This window comes from Sorex araneus, chromosome 2 (assembly GCF_027595985.1).
Source record: "Sorex araneus isolate mSorAra2 chromosome 2, mSorAra2.pri, whole genome shotgun sequence".
In the NCBI taxonomy this organism is placed as follows: Eukaryota; Metazoa; Chordata; class Mammalia; order Eulipotyphla; family Soricidae; genus Sorex; species Sorex araneus.
Window position 1 is genome coordinate 89,743,567 of NC_073303.1, and position 16,627 is coordinate 89,760,193.

Genomic DNA, 16,627 nt, shown 5'->3' on the forward strand with positions numbered 1-16,627 from the left:
AGACTGTGGTGGAAATCAAGAATGTAACACCAGAAGTTCAATGATTTTTCCTAAGAGAAACCCCATCAACTCCTAGTTAGGACAAAGGTGGTTATAGAGAATACCCATACTTGTACTTATTCTTCCCCAAAATGCTACGCTGGGCTTTCTGTATTCTGGAGAAGCATGTGGTTTATCTGGATAACATATTTTTATTTATCTTTCTCCTTCCATTTTACATATTACTTTACTATAAAAAAACGAAAATAACAACCAAAGAAAAGAGAAATGTGCTCATTATTAGGCTGTTCCTTTAGAATATTTTTGTTACCCATAAGATTCTCTGGAGAAGTCTTGTTTGAACCAAATGTGGGTCTGGATCATCCTTTTTATAATTATACACCTAAGACAGCCTCTCTTTTATAATTGTGCATATATGTGTAGTGTGTAGCTATAATTATATAAATGCTGATTATGTCTTACAGAAAGCTAAAATCTAATGATTTCATGACCTGGGTCTTATTTGCCTTAATGGAATATACAGATAATAACTTTTTGTTGAACATTATAATGAAATAGCAAGCATTTATAATTTAAGAGTGGTAGAAAATTTATTAGTTACTTATTTTTATATTTCATCATAACATGCTGAAAGTTATTAGTAATTTCATTTAAGAGATGGGAAAGCCAGAACTCAAAGAGGTTAAGTCACTTGCCTTCTCTAATTAATAGCTGATGCATTCATAATGAGGGGAACATTGGTTGGTAAATGAAGCACAAAAGATCCAAACACCAGACCCCCAGTACAGTGAAAGCTCACAAGACAATTTAAAAGATCAAGAAGAAACCTGAAATCACCACTTTTAATACGTCTAGGGCAAACAGGAAAGCAATACATACTGTAACACATTCAATGGAGTGTTCAGCAATGTTATAAGCACCACGCAGAAACTATAGGTAAGGTTTTTTTTTTTTCAGTATTTTACTGCCTGGTATCAAACAAGTGACTGCCCAAGGTAACTAATTTTTTTGTCACTGTGAAAGATCAATTTTGGCAGACAATCATGGACTGGGCGATCCACTAAAAAAATCAACATGTACAAACGTAGAGAAGTGTCAGAGACCTTATAGAAATGCCTGCAGATGCGTACAATTGGTGTTGATATAGGGGATGGAGAGGATACTAATCAGGAAGTCTGAGCGCTGTTTATGAGGGATCTAGAAGTGATGGCATAAACCATCTTATTGTCATGGTAAACCGGGGGTGTGCTATTATGCACTGCACATGAGTATACAGTAAGGGAGAAGAAAGCCTCAGAAGGAGCAAGAGTTAATAGTGACAATTAATCAGAATGAACCCCAGGAAAGGAGGAGGGTGTAGACTTGGTAAGACAACAGAGAAAGCACATCTTGAACTCACTGAGAAATATGTGTCTACAGGGTGTACACATGGATATACCCAATTAAAAATCATATCTGAACTCTAATAAAATGAAGTCAATAGTGACACTCATTAATGTCTTGGGGAGTGGTGTCTGGAAATAGTGCTCTTCTGCTTCACATCCCTTCATTACTAGATAAGTAATGCTATTCAATTACTAAACCCGCAAATGGATGAAATCCACCATTCTCAAACTGGCACACTGATCCCTGGAAATGTGCCCCCGAGTTCACTGTGTAGACACTGTTTTTAATTCTAAAATCACATTTGGACTGAAGCTGTCTTTCAATTTAATTTGATTCAATCAATATTTGCCAAAGGTCAGTCAGGCTAATGCAGTTAATATAGTAGATTCTACAGAGAAAAATACTAAAAATGAAAGGTTGGGCTTCTTGGGTTTTGATATTTATCATGTAATTAGCCAAAAATAGACACAATACCGAATATATCTTTAAGTACAAAGAGTTGATTGTACTTAAAAATATTTTAAATAACATTAAATATGCTATAGATTTAAAAGTTTTCAACAAATTTCTGTCATGTAGATCAGATTTTATTATGTATTTTCATCATACACATTATAAAAAACTCAATTTGGAGGGATTTTTGTTTCAGTGAGTGAATTTTTTTTTTCATAAAGGTAATGAAGAAATTACTGGTTTTGATTTCTAGTGATAGGCATTTTTTTCAAGCAGTTTAACCCTGCGTTGTCCAGAGAATCTCAGATTTGATGAGTCTCACTTTGTATCATGCTCTTAAGCAAACTGAAGAATTTTAAGATGAAAAAGATGAAAATTTTTATCCTACTGACAGTTGGGTCATGACCAGAGCTCTGAAGAATTTTTGGACATAAATTTTAGGACATGAAACCAAATTTAGAATCCCTAATTGAGATAGAGCTTCCAAAGCCAAACCAACTGATATTCATGCCCAAGTTCATTTAAAGCACAAAAGATTTATACAATCTGACAATAAATCAGAGGACACATAATGATTTATTTTTGTTTGTTTTTTTCCCCCTGACATGGAAGAGACTCTCAAGTGTTTCTTGAAAAAATGTTATCTGATCTAAAACACCAAAATCCAAGTACAGATAACAAATCAAGTGAGATGACTAGATTTTGGACTGAGAGTTACCAGCTTTGTAACAGAGGGTGAAAATACCTAAGATTTCAAAGGTATAAGCAAGGAAGACTGAAGATTCAAAAGTTCAAACTTTCCCCCCCTTCTAATACTAAGGCATTATCTTCCTCAATAAGTGGACAATGGGAAAATTTTATTTATAACATTCATAAGTCAATCTTCATTGCACACAGTGGTGAGGTGTAAGATAATTTATTTGCCCACAGAAGTGTCAGAGGAAACATAAAGCCACAACACATGGTATAAGGCGTTCACATCAATATCAGACTCTCATGTTTACAATGGTGACTTGGGAGACTTAGCAGGAACCAAAGTGTGATAGCTCTATAGACTGATTCATCTCTATTTTTAAGGCAATTGATGAGATGATTTTTTAAAAAATGTAAAGCTCCATAGATTCCTTAGGCTCGAGGAAGAAGCCTGCAGAACAAAATAAATAAATAAATAAATAATAAACTTTTTAGCTTTGGGAAAGATTAAGTCTTGTCTCTTTATAAAAAGCAAAATTGTTAAAAAAATATAAAAAAATCAATCAACCAACTGAATAAACAAATAAAAACACTAACTTTATTCTACACCAAAAAGTGATAAAAAGGACACTTTGGTTATTTCAATACTTTTTTTTTTTATTTATGGGTAACACCTGGTAGTGTTCAGGGATTACTCCTGGTTTTGAACCCAAGGATTACTTCTGGTGGTCGTCAAGGGACCGTATGGAGTGTCAGAATTGAACCAGGGTTGGCTGCATGAAAGGCAGACAAGTGCCTGCTGTACTATTGCTCAGCCACTACTACTACACTTTTCACCATTAAAATCATATTAAATGTGTAGTGGCTACTTAAATACATATATTTAAATAAATATATAAACATAACAAATGGTGAGAATCATATGATGGTTAAGGTTATCCTCCAAGACAACCAATGAGAAGCAAATGTCAGGGATGGCTCAGTTACCGTTTTAAATCACACTCAAATTCAAGGTAGTATTATTAGTTATTTTTCTTGTGTGATCCTTAGCTGTTATTCTTGATAAATTGAATTTTTAACATACCATAGGCCCTGTCAAACTTTTCTACAAATAAAAATGCCTATATGAAGGTAAATATATTTATAAATAGGATGGTGGGGCACATTACTTAGAAATAGCTCACTTAACCCTTTTTCATTTCAAACTATGCTCTGTCGAGATTGAGTTATGGGTGGCTTATGGACTTTTGGGAAAAAATCAGAGTCGAATATGCTTGAGAAGTTCGAATAAACTCTTTAGTTTAGTCAAATGTTAGTTTTCAGTAGAAATAAAGATTAAACTTATTTTAGCGACACTTTATATATGAGAAAGAAACTCTCAGGTATAAAATGTGGACTTTTCAGAACAATGGAAACGAAGAGCATGTGAGGTAATCTTCATAGAAAGTTTCTTAATGGGGTGAGGTAAGGGGGCAGAAGCTATGAAAGGGAACACAAGAATAATTGGTGGAGGGAAATGGTGCTGGCCAGAGGCAGGCTCGGAGGGGGGTGTGGACGCTGGCAAAGTGATTGGTTTTGGGATATCATATGTTTAGTACTCAAATAGGAATACCTCTGTAACTTTGTGATTCTGTTACTTAATTTAGAAAAATAAGGAGTGGGCTTCCTGCCATCTCAAAATGATTAGTTAAAAAGAGTCTAATTTCAGCAGAATACTATGTGAAATTATTGGTAAAACATGCTCTTTTTAAAAGATTAAATGCTAGACATTTGATTGTCTTTGAAAAATATTTTAATAACAATAAAACTGTTAGCAGTACAACACTAAAATATCTCATATTTGCCAACATATACTTTTGGTTTCACATGAACAAACAGGCTTATGGCAATGAGGGATAGCCATATATTTATTTTTGAAGCACAAATTCCTATTTTCAATTTTCCTGATTCCAGACTTTTAAACAAGCAGATATTCAGGTTTACAAAGAAAATGTAATTATTTTTAGAAGCGGGGAATTTCATGAAATGCAGAAAAATAAAACCACCAAGGAGCTGTAATTTTTGTTCCTCCCATATGCTCCATTGTTAAGGAAAATTTTCCAATTACAGTGTTTAGAGATGGCCAAACAATAATACACAGCAAGGGACAGATGATACCAATAGCAGCTTATTAATGGCATGAACCCATGCCAGGATGAGAACACTGCGTGCCACCCAGGGCATACCACATGCCACAAAGCTTGCACTTGATAACCCAGCCAATTATGGACTGAAGGAACCAGGCTTTTCGGTAGCAAGAAAGCATGCCCTTTTTATCCTGTTGGAAGATGTGATTGTTTTGCTTGAAAACTTATTCAAGCTGTCAGAGCATTAAAACCAATTTCTCAGGTGTTAGGAATGGTGCCTTATCTCTTTCTTCTGGATAGTATTTGTTTAGTAGAGTTTATCTCTGGGAGAAAATGAAAGTGAACAATTGAATTCAGGGCATTTGGAGCTCTCTAGTAGGACTAGATGTCTGTGTTGTACATACTGTATCACTGTATCACTGTCATCCCACTGCTCATCAATTTGCTCGAGCAGTCACCAGTAACATCTCCATTGTGAGACTTGTTACTGTTTTTGGCATATAGAATATGCCACAGGTAGCTTGCCAAGCTCTGCCATGCAGGCGAGATACTCTCAGAAGCTTGCCGGGCTCTCTGGGAGGGATGGAGGAATTGAACCTGGATTGGCTATACGCAAGGCAAATGCCCTACCCGCTGTGCTATCGCTCCAGTCCACAGTATGTACTATTGAGTCTTAATCTTAGCTATACATACAACAGAAGTAGAGACACAGGATGTATATTATAGACAATTTTCTCACATGATAGATGCAATTTATCTTCTACAATAGTTAGTTTATATAGTCATTTAAATGTTATATACTCTATATGTAAATATGTATATTAATATGAATATTTATTCCTGGACCAAAATTCATTTATTCTGGTACCCTCTGTAGCAATAGTTTTCAAAGCATATGGATAAGCATCAAACACTTTATCTCACAAAATTTATAATCTTAGACCTATTGTGAGTACATTCTGGTTACACTACTGCCTAAAGAGAGTTATCAAATCTTATTAGACAGAGGCATTGCTACTGATGTTACTAAAAATATCCACTGTTTCTAGTCCTTAGCTTTTCCAGTCAAACAAAATCTCAAGCAATGAATACATTGTTTATGAGTATTAGATTCAGGACATTTCACTTTATATTTACCCTCATCTTCTCTGATGACAGAAAATATGTTATATTTTTCTCTATATCTTTCAAGGTAATTTCATTATTAAGGCAAAATAGATATCTGATGAAAATAAATTATTTTTTGTAGCTTGACTGAGAAACAGAACTTTTTAAAGTGGACTGAAGAATGAGCAAATAAATCAAATTTAGTTGTAGAATAAAAAATTTTAGAGGGCTCTGTTCACTTACAAGTTGATAGTCTTGGATATCTTACTGATCTAATACTTCTTACACATAAACTGGAAGCCTGGTGGTGTCTAATGTTTCAGTCTCCTCCCAGATCATAAGTTTTGAGTGGGTGTGGCTTGATCCAAAAAGTTATACCAAAATACAATTATTTTTATTAATGTGAAAATATATTTTAATTAAAAATGAGATATCTCAGAACTCACAATAACCCTGGGCTTTGGCACACACCTATAGAGAGAAATTTCAGTTCTTAGTAACATATTTAGTTGGAAGATGAAGAGGAGGATAAAACAGAAGAGAAGAAGAAAGAGGAGGAGAAGGAGGAAGAGGAGAAGGATAAGGAAGAAAAAGAGGAGGAGGAAGAGAAGAAAAAAGAAGAGGAGGAGTAGAAGAAAGAAGAACATAACATGAAAAGAAACACTCAATTCATGTTCATTCCAGCTAGGGAGAACTAAGAACTAGGAGAACTATGGGCAGGGAACATCACAAGTTTCCCTGACCTAAACCATTTCACAGAACAGTACTTTAAAATAAAAGACCATTCTTATAATCATTACATTTCACTGGTTAATCATACATGTATTTGGTAGTCAAACTAAAGGAGAATGAGAGATAGTCCTTACCTTACTGCCATATCTCTGATTAGATGTCTGCAGAGAGTTGAGGGGATATTCTTGATCATCTGAGGTGACACAAGGAATGTATCAGTTAGCTAATCAAGGCTGATGGTTCTTTCCCTATTTCCTTTACTTCTACTTACCAAAGCCAGAAGCAAGTGGATATGATAAATGTGATATTGTCTAAAGATCTTCTACTAGAAGACATTTGTCAGATATGTCTCTTCCTCTGACAATTTAATTGGAGCAAATTTCAGAAATTTCAGAAAGATTATTGAAGAAGTTTCCAGTGTCTGACATACAAGTCTATAATAACATTCCCCAAAGGCAGAGAAATGAGCAAGCAAGGTGGTCTTTTCATAGATGACAAATTCAGAGTCCTTTTTCCCCCCACTCCCAACCCTTAGCATTTTAACATAAATGGAAGACGTTGGCTTAAAAATTAGACAGTAAAACATGTCTGTTCTAAAGAGGATGAATCATAAATGAGTCATTTCACTAGAGGAGATTTCCATTCTAGTTTTTAAGTGTTTGAACTTTTTTTTAATATTTGAAACTCACAGTTTATTTCATTGTTGAAAGTTGCTTTCTGAATAATAGGCTGCTTGGTTGTGTCAAAGAAGAAAAATGGTTTCCTTGTTATACCAGTAAATAGAGAAAATAAAATTTAAGCTGGAATTATAAAGTATATCTCCATGTCTGAAATATGCCTAAGGGAAACACAACTAAATCCTTCTCCTTTGCCTGTTCCGTAGAATAAGATGTGATGGTCACTTTAAGCACTGTCCCTACACGAAGCATGGCATCCCTCTTGAAGCAAAAATGGTGCTCTGATCCCTTTGATTACAATGAGATAAAAATTCAAAACTCTTTGTGCCAGTAATTAGTTTATCATTTTCTGAAAAATGTACTGTTGATTAGAAACTTCTTCATATCATCAACATCCATCCTGGCCTATCCAACTTGACTCAAAGACAAACTCTTTAGTTACGCCAACATCCTTGGATTCTACATCTCCCAAGCTTCCCCCAGAGATTTGTGTGTGAATGGGAAAGTGTTGTACCCTGAGTATAAAGCCAACAGTCAGAATGATGCTATTAAAAAGTTGTATTACTGGGGCTGGAGCGATAGCACAGTGGGTAGGGTGTTTACCTTGCATGTGACCAACCCGGGTTCGAATCCCAGCATCCCATATAGTCCCCTGAGCACTGCCATGGGTAATTCCTGAGTGCAGAGCCAGGAGTAACCCCTGTGCATTGCCAAGTGTGACCCAAAAATAAAACAAAACAAAAGTTGTATTACTGCCATAGAGATGAGGGAGGGATAGAAGCTGATGGCTTTCCTGGTATTGAGAAATAAAGGTACACTCTACCTTTATACAAGGGATACTGAGCTATACCCACCTAACAGAGGCACAATGTATCCACTCATTAAGTCCCAGCTATTCCTATAAAAAAGAAAAGCATAATTATTTGGCTATCCCAGAGTGCACTCTGGAATTTTCCAAGGGTGCTTATAATAAGAGAGTATTGTTTTTAAAATGAAAATTGTCTTGCCATGACTTAAATTATTCCCCTCTCTTCAGAGGGATGGACAAATTTTCTACAAAGTTTAGTACATTCTCATTTCTAAGACAGTGATTGTCCTCATCTGTTCCATGCTTGGCTGGAGACCAGCATAAAAACCAAGGGAAATTTAATACTTTCCCTGAATGAAAAATCCCTGCCAGTTACCATCATTTATCAGTTTCTATTTTGAAATATGCTCCGGAACCTTTGAGGACACTTAAATATTAAAAATCTCTTTTTCAAAAGCCTCTGTTCTTGTTTCCATTTCAAGCAAAAAATCAGGATTGATTTGAAGACCATGAGACAGGCAGACCAGAATACAAAACTGTGCTGGTAGAAAGAGTAGGGATTACGAAGGGTGGGAGGAACTCTATGAAATATAAAATGATCTGTCAAACATAACTTGTCAGTTTCAACACTTGGCTTGTGGTTCTTATTTTTCCAGTATAGAATTGTAAGTTCTGTGAGTTGGTAGTCTCTTGAGGCTAACTGAAAAGGGAAGAGCTAGGTGATCCCACAATATCTGACATATGCAGACCAAGGTTCAAAAAATTTTTTGTTTGTTGAGAGTTTTACTGATGAGGTTATCAATTTCAGGACTTGAATTGTTTCCTTCAAATTTACATTTAATATAGTGAAGAAAGGCTATAGGAATTGTGATTTACTTTAAAATTAGTACATTGAGCCTGAGGTTTAGTTCATTGGGTGGGCCATTTGCCTTGCTCATAGCTGACCCAGGTTCAGTCCTTGGCATCCCCTATTGTCCCTCAAGCCAGCCAGGTATAATTCCTGAGTTCATATCCCAGTGTAACTTCTGAGCACTGCCTGGTATAGCAGATATAAAAGTAAGGTTCAATAAGTTGACACATTTAAAAGCAAATTTCAAATTTGTGTTATAATTTCTGAGAGCAAAATTTCAACCTTTTTTTTCCCCTGTGGTTTTCTCAGTTGTCCATAGTGGGATTCTCCAACTTGTTCGTTTCATTCATAACCAACCTGATATAGTAATTACCAACTAAAGCAGTCAGAACCCCAGTTGATATTCCTAATAGTTCTTCTAAGGACCGCTTTCTCTTCTTTTCCTCTTCTACATGTTTTTTCCTTACAAGATTTTGACTTTTGGACTCAGCTGCAACCCTGTGGGTCTTTTCACATGCATTACCTTTCTCTTGCATTAGCATTTGTTTCTTCAAGAAATTGAATTAACTGAGTCAAACCCCTAGCAATTGACCACAATATTGGAGAGTTGGTGCAATGATAGCTTTATTATGCATCCAATAAAAGTATCTGTTCCAAACAGAGGCTAACTAAACCTCCACTTGTTCCATTTGCATTTGGAGAAGCTGCTTAAACTTCTTTGGGCTCAGTTTTCTCATCTATAAAATGGCATTTCACTCATTGCCACTGAACTTTTTTTTGGCTATGTAAACATTCATTTATTCATGTATACAATGGGGATAATTAATACATTATTGGTACATTTAATGTGAAATAAAGTAAATTTATACCAGCTGTAAAATATTGCCCAGGAAAATAAATGTTTAACTCCTGTCAACTCTGATATATTATTGTTAAGAATAAACTGAGGATTTTAAAATTTTTTTCATGTAATAAAGCTCACTCAGGATCAAGCAGCAATAAATATTACAAAAATAATTTAAAATAATTTATAGATTTTTTTTAAAAAAAGACCTATTAAAGTAGAGTATTCCAGGACCTAGAAAATACAGCCTATTGAGGAAAATTTATCCTTGATCAAGTTGCTAATTTAGATTTGTGAGATACCGGGCTGCAGAGAACCCTAACCACAACCTCCTTTCACATCCTAAATCATCAGTATCCGGCTTGCAGAAGCATATCCACGTCTACTGTTATAGATTCTCAGAAATCTAGGCCTGAGAAGGGAGGGCAAGCCTTTTTATTTTTTCCCCTTTAGAATTAACTTGCTAGATTTGATTGTTAATGTAAAGACTTTGTGCAGTATAGTAAGGGACCAATTTCAGAAGGAGCTACACAATTAGGTTTGGAGTAATTTGGGAAACTAGTGGTTCCATTTTGTGTCCTTTAAGCCCCAGAAAGAAAATCAAGGGGAAGAGCCTAAACTATGACCAGTATGAGAGACTAATCAAGATAGCAGGAGGGAAACCTCTAAATCACAGAAAAAGAGAAAAAAAGAAAAAAGATTAGATTTAAATTTATGTGTTTTGAGTGTTGCAGGAATTTGAGGTAGTATCCAGATGACATCTTCTATTACTCTTAGGAAGATAAATTGAAAAATATTATTCTCACAAGTGTTATTTGTATTGATAAAAAGGACATAGAAAAAATGGGAAAGATTGAAAAAATGTTTGAGAATTGAAAATGTCTTGATGAGTGAGTTTGGGGGCCAATAGGGTGTGTTTGAGTGAAAGTAAGTTCAACCAAGTAGAGGAAGCAAAGAAAATCCCTACCAGGGGCTGGAGCCATAGCACAGCAGGTAGAGAGTTTACCTTGCAGGAGGCCAACCCGGGTTCGATCCCCAGCATCCCATATGGTCTCCTGAGCACCAGGAGTGATTCCTGAGTGCCTAAGCCAGGAGTAACTCCTGTGCATTGCCAGGTGTGACCCAAAGAGAAAAGTAAATAAATAAATAAATAAAGGAAATCTTGACCAAGGAAGATGGAGTCCACCTGGGTTTGGAAAATACCTGTGAAGGTGGAAAATGCAGACACATGGAATCTCGTTCTGGTCGTGTTCATTGTTCCTCTGGGGAGTAAAACCAGTAATGCCTTATTGGTGATGCCACAAGAGATACACAACGAGAAAGTGTGATTTGATTCTCTCTCTCAATGCAGAGGAGGGGGCCCTGCCCCACAACCTCCCTCCTCAGAGGACACGTGTGCTTCAAAGCCTCGCGGTGAGCAGCAGTTTTCTCTGTGTCGCCTGCTAGCTAGAGCGGGCCTGGTCCTGCTTTCTTCCTCTCACTGAGGCTGTTTCTTTGCTGCTGTGGAGAGCTCTGTAGCTTTCAGGAGTTCCACTGTCCTATTTGAAGAGCTGCTAAAATCCTTGTGGTTCGTTTCCTGACCTCCTTGCTTCAAGTTGCTCCACTTAAACCGACCCTTTCAAAAGAAGGGGGCAATGCACTTCAGCGCAGCTATTGGGCAGGTTGCGTGGGGTCCCGAGATCAAAAGCGAAGTCTGTCACCTGAGTGCTGGAATGAGCTCACAGGAAAGAGCTCGCTGGCTCCAAAGGAGAGCCTCACCCACCTCACTGAGAAAAACGCAGTGGCAGTAGCAGCCACACAGAAGGAGGCCTCAGAAGGCATCGGAGTTCTCATCCTGGCTCTGTCGCTTTTTGTCTACGTGATCTTGGGGTGAAGAAAGTCACTTCACAGCTTTACACTTCTTTTTCCCCCGCAGCAGAGCAAGTTGCACTGCTTCTAAGATCCCTTTGCTTTTAAAGCTCCTCCCGTAAAGGCATGTGCTATGGTGAAATATGTATCAATTTTAGAATCAAACGTAGACTCTGAATTCATGTTGGAGCGCCACCGTTATGAATATAAGTGAGATTTAGTAAATTCCTCAACATCCTAACACAGAGTTCCCATCTATAGAGTGGGGATGATAACACATTTTATTGTTTTTCTCGTAGTTAAATAAGGTAAAGTCGGTGATCAGGTGACTTCAACATTCATGGGAAGTACACGATCAGTTTACCTGTGTGCTGCCTGCGGTGCAAGCAATAGGGGATAAACTAAGGCACTGCAAGGGGTATACCCAGCAGCACTACAGACACATTTCATGAAAATCAGGAATCTCTATTTCCAAATTCTTTCCCCACCGTTGATCTTGTAAAATATGCTTATCATTTTGGCCCATGAGATGACAGGAAACAGAAAAAATGTTCAATTAAGAAAATCACGAGCACAAACTAAATAGTCTACCTCAACTACTGGCAGCACGTGCATCTGAGCTCTTTTGCTTCTTCTCTTACTAGTAACTAATAATAGTACAGTAGTAATGACTGAAAATGCTGCTCTCACTAAAAATTAAAAAAAGAACCTAGAATTTATTACTCAAATATTATCTAAGTTGTAAAACTGTATCCTGGTAAAACTCATATTTAAGTATGGTCATTTTTCATTTTTAAGAATTTTTTTGCAGTATCTCACATCTTTTTGTGTCTTTAGTTTTTAGATCATTATAGTTTGGGTGATAGAGCTACAACAGTGTTCAAGCATCTGGTGTTGTGTACAAAGTTACTGAGGATGCCTATCATTGATGTACCCATTTGGATGGAAGAAATAAGGGCTGAACACTGTCTATAATTCATTCTAGCTTCTGGCCATGAATAGTAGAGGTCATAGAAATTACTAGGTGATCATTAAAATAAATATAAAACTGTATGAAATACACAAACACACACAAACATGCACAGTATGACCAAATAGCAAAATACAGCAATATACAGGTAGGGTTCTTGTGTACATACAGCTGACTCAGGTTCAATATCCAGCATCACATATGGTCTCCTGAGTTGCACCAGAAGTGATTTCTGAGCACAGATCCAAGATAAGTATTGAACTCTGCCAAGTGTGTTCCAAAAATGCAATAACATAACTAGCTATATTAAACTGACAATTTTGTAATCATGTCAACATATGTAGGTAAATAATTTGAAAAAATCTGGTCTTCATCCATGATCCTCATTCATGACATTTAAATAATGTTTTGATATTTTAAAATTCAGTAATATTGAGAATGACCATTGTCACCAATTTTATTGGTAATTCTATTGATAAATCCAAGCCATTAAAATAAGACAAAAATTTTAAGAAAAGATTAAAAACTACCCTAAGTATTCATGATTTCTGCAAGTGACATATAAATAATTATATCTCATAAAAGAATGTAATATAATTTCTAAGATCATAGTTTACATAACTGGAACTCAGTCTAGAAAAGCCAATTTAAAAATTAAAAGGGAAGGAAATGAAATGAAAATTCCTTATTAGTCACAGCAAACAAGACTGAAAGCTTCATTGAAGCAAAACTAAAAGATGTAGAAAGAAAATGTGAAATAATACTCAACATTATTTTTAGTTATAACATCCTACAAATGGAAAGACAATTAAGTTGTCATGATAACTGGAAGTGCTGGTACCTTAATTCAAGGTACAAGAATACAATAAATTACCAGGAATTTTTTATTAAAAATTGACCATCCCACCAAAATACAGTAGCCCAATTCAACAGAGAAACACTAAACTAAGGAAATGAAAACCAGTTTATTTTCATTAATAAGTGTTTTAAGAAGTTCCACTATCATAAATAGGTTAATTTTCTCCAAATTAATAGATAATATTTCTTGAATGAAAGGGGAAAATGTCATTCTCAAGTGGAAGCAGATTTACTAGGATTTTTATCTTTATTTCTTTATAATTTATTTGCTTAATGCTTTGAAGTATTATAAAACTGAATTTTTTCCATTCACATTTGATAATTAATGCTAAAGTATAGGATAACATCGCTTTGTCCTTTCTCCCTTTTTGCAGGGAGCTTAGGTTTATTGGGTTACACTCAACACAGAGCCCTTGAGGCACTCCAATTCCTCTGACTTTATCTTTGACTTCTCTGAGCTCTGCTTCCCTTGTTAATCACCGATATCCCCAAATGACATCCTGCAACTTATAGGGTCAGATCCTTCTAAGAACTCTGAATTTTGTATTTGTAAGTGTAATACATTGGCAGCAGAGTCTCCTGCCCCTTCACCTGGCTGTCTTCACTGGGGCCCCTCAGAGGGGGGCAGGTTGAGTTTCTCTACCCATCCTGAGCAGAGCACCAGCAGCCAAAGACCTCCAGAACCCAGCCACAACCGTGCTCAAGGCCACTCTCCACATGCTCAAATGACACTCACCCATGAAGGAACAGACAGAGGAACCCAGGTGTACGGGACCCGTGGCTGAGACCTCCAAGACTGCTCGGATAGGGACTGGACCTCCTCTACCCAGATACCTAATTTTCTAGTAGCTAGGCAGTCTCACCCACAAACTGCCCCCAGCAGCTGTGTAATCCTGTCAACGGCCATGATACAGAGACTATAAAACAAAGCTCCCAAGACTTATTGTCTAGTTCTCCCTCTCAGAGAACCTGGCAAGCTACTGAGAATATCCTGCCTGCATGGCAGAGCCAGGCAAGCTCCCCATGGCATATTCAACATGCAAAATCAGTAACAATGATGGGTTTCATTCCCCTGACCCTGAAAGAGCCTCCAATGTGGCACCATTGGGTAGGACGAGTAAAGAGAGGCTGCTAAACTCTTAGGGCTGGGGCAAATGGAGACACCTGCTATAGCAAATCGATGAACAACAGGATGACAGTGATACAGTGATACAATTAAGTGTAATATTGCTTTTCTCTTTCCTGTATGTCTTTTGCATTAATTTAGAGCAATATCTTTTTGTATAGACAAGGAGACGGTTAATACTATGCTTCTGTAACTTGGGAGTTAATTGACTCTGAGTAATATTTATTACTGGGCATTTGTCATATTTACTCATCTTGCCTCAGTTGCCCTTAGTGCCTAGCACCCCAAAAGCATGATCTTAACAAAGGAACTAGATGTAAGCTACTTGTAGCTACCTGTAAGCTACTCTGGCATTAAAACGGGACAAGCCAAGTGCCATAAAACTTACAATAAGTTAAGAGCGTGAAATACTCTTATGAAGTACAAAAAATTCCATAATTTTATGTACTGTAAAAATAAAAAATCTGTCAATCATGCCATTGAATATAAGGCAGTACTTATTTTAGATATGTCATGAAAATATTATGACAATAATTATTATTATAATAATAATACACAGTAATAATAGGTCTCATTCCGCTGACCCTGAAAGAGCTTCCAATAGTTGGGAATGATGAGTAAGGAGAGGCTGCTAAAATCTCAGGGCTGAGTGTAATAGAGATGTTACTGGTGCCCGCTCAAGTAAATAGACGAATAGAATGACAGTGATACAGTGATACAGTGATGAAAATATTAAAGTACCTCTCGTACCTATGGATCAAACATATTTTTAAAAGAATATTCTCTATTTTGTGGCCAAAAGGAGAGATTGTGAAAAAACAAAATCTAGGCAGAGTGTTAACACATACTACTATAGTGAGACACACTGCCTATGTTGGGAACATGGTGAGTCGGGAAGGAATCTAGAGAGATTTTCATCTCTTATATGGGAAGGGCCATGTTTGTCTCTCTCTGCTCATAATAGTATGCAAACTGGGAGAAGGAGGAGTTAACAGCCCACCTGCCAACTCTACAGTGATTTCAGCTGAGCAGAAATAAACTCAATGATAGTGTGGCCAGAATAGAATCAGAACAGTCTGTACCAAACTTGAAATGAATTAGGACAGCACTTGCTTGCATGTAAGCCATAAATGTTCTCAGTAATCTAGTGAACAGGTAGGTCCCAATTTAAAATATTTTTCATTTATTAATATCGTCTATTTTCAACTATTACTTTTAGTGAAGCTGTTAAAGACCCATCATTCCAACACATATTCAAAGTACTGAAAATATCTTTGTCCATAATATTTATAGATTTGTCATGAAATCATTTAAGTTTAAATTAATGTCTACATTTATTCATTGTGTTAACTATTCATTTTTTTTAAAATTAGTAACAATTAGACCTTGGCAATGAAAAATTTAATTAATTATATAGTCTTTGGGAATAAACAAAAATACACTGCCCCCTCAGAAAGCAAGAGTATATATTTTATCAAAATTAACACATCTGTATTTTGCTACCTATTCTCTGTCAAAATATTGGAGTGATGAATACTTGAAAGAATAGAAATGACATCTCAGGTCATAACAAACTTAATAGTCCATGCATATTTCTGAAAATAAAGTTTTCTCACTGTGCATATAAAGCCTATTTTTAAACAAAATTGTACATATAATACATATATTTGGGCTTTTAAATTGTTGCTAGGAAACTCAACCCTTTTTATTTTAGATTCAAAAATATAATCAAGTGATACAACATTAAAATTATGTGTAAGATTTACTTCATATAAGATCAGTAATTTTAAAATAACACACTTTGAAGATACGCTTCAGAAAATAATAAAAATTGAGCAATTGCTATTGGGTAAATGATATGTGTGCTATACTGCTTAATTTTGGCAAAAAAATCAGGAAAAAGCTACCACAGTACCAGTTTTAGGAGCTACTTTTTATTTTTTTTTATTTTATTTTTTTAAAACTTTTTATTAAATCACCATGTGGAAAGTTACAAAGTTCGCAGGTTTATATGTCAGTTATACAATATTCAAACACCCATCCCTTCACCAGTGCCCATATTCCACCACCAGAAACCCCAGTATACCCCCCGCCCCCACCCCCTACCCCCTACTGTATAACTAATGAATTTCACTTCATTTTTTCTTTA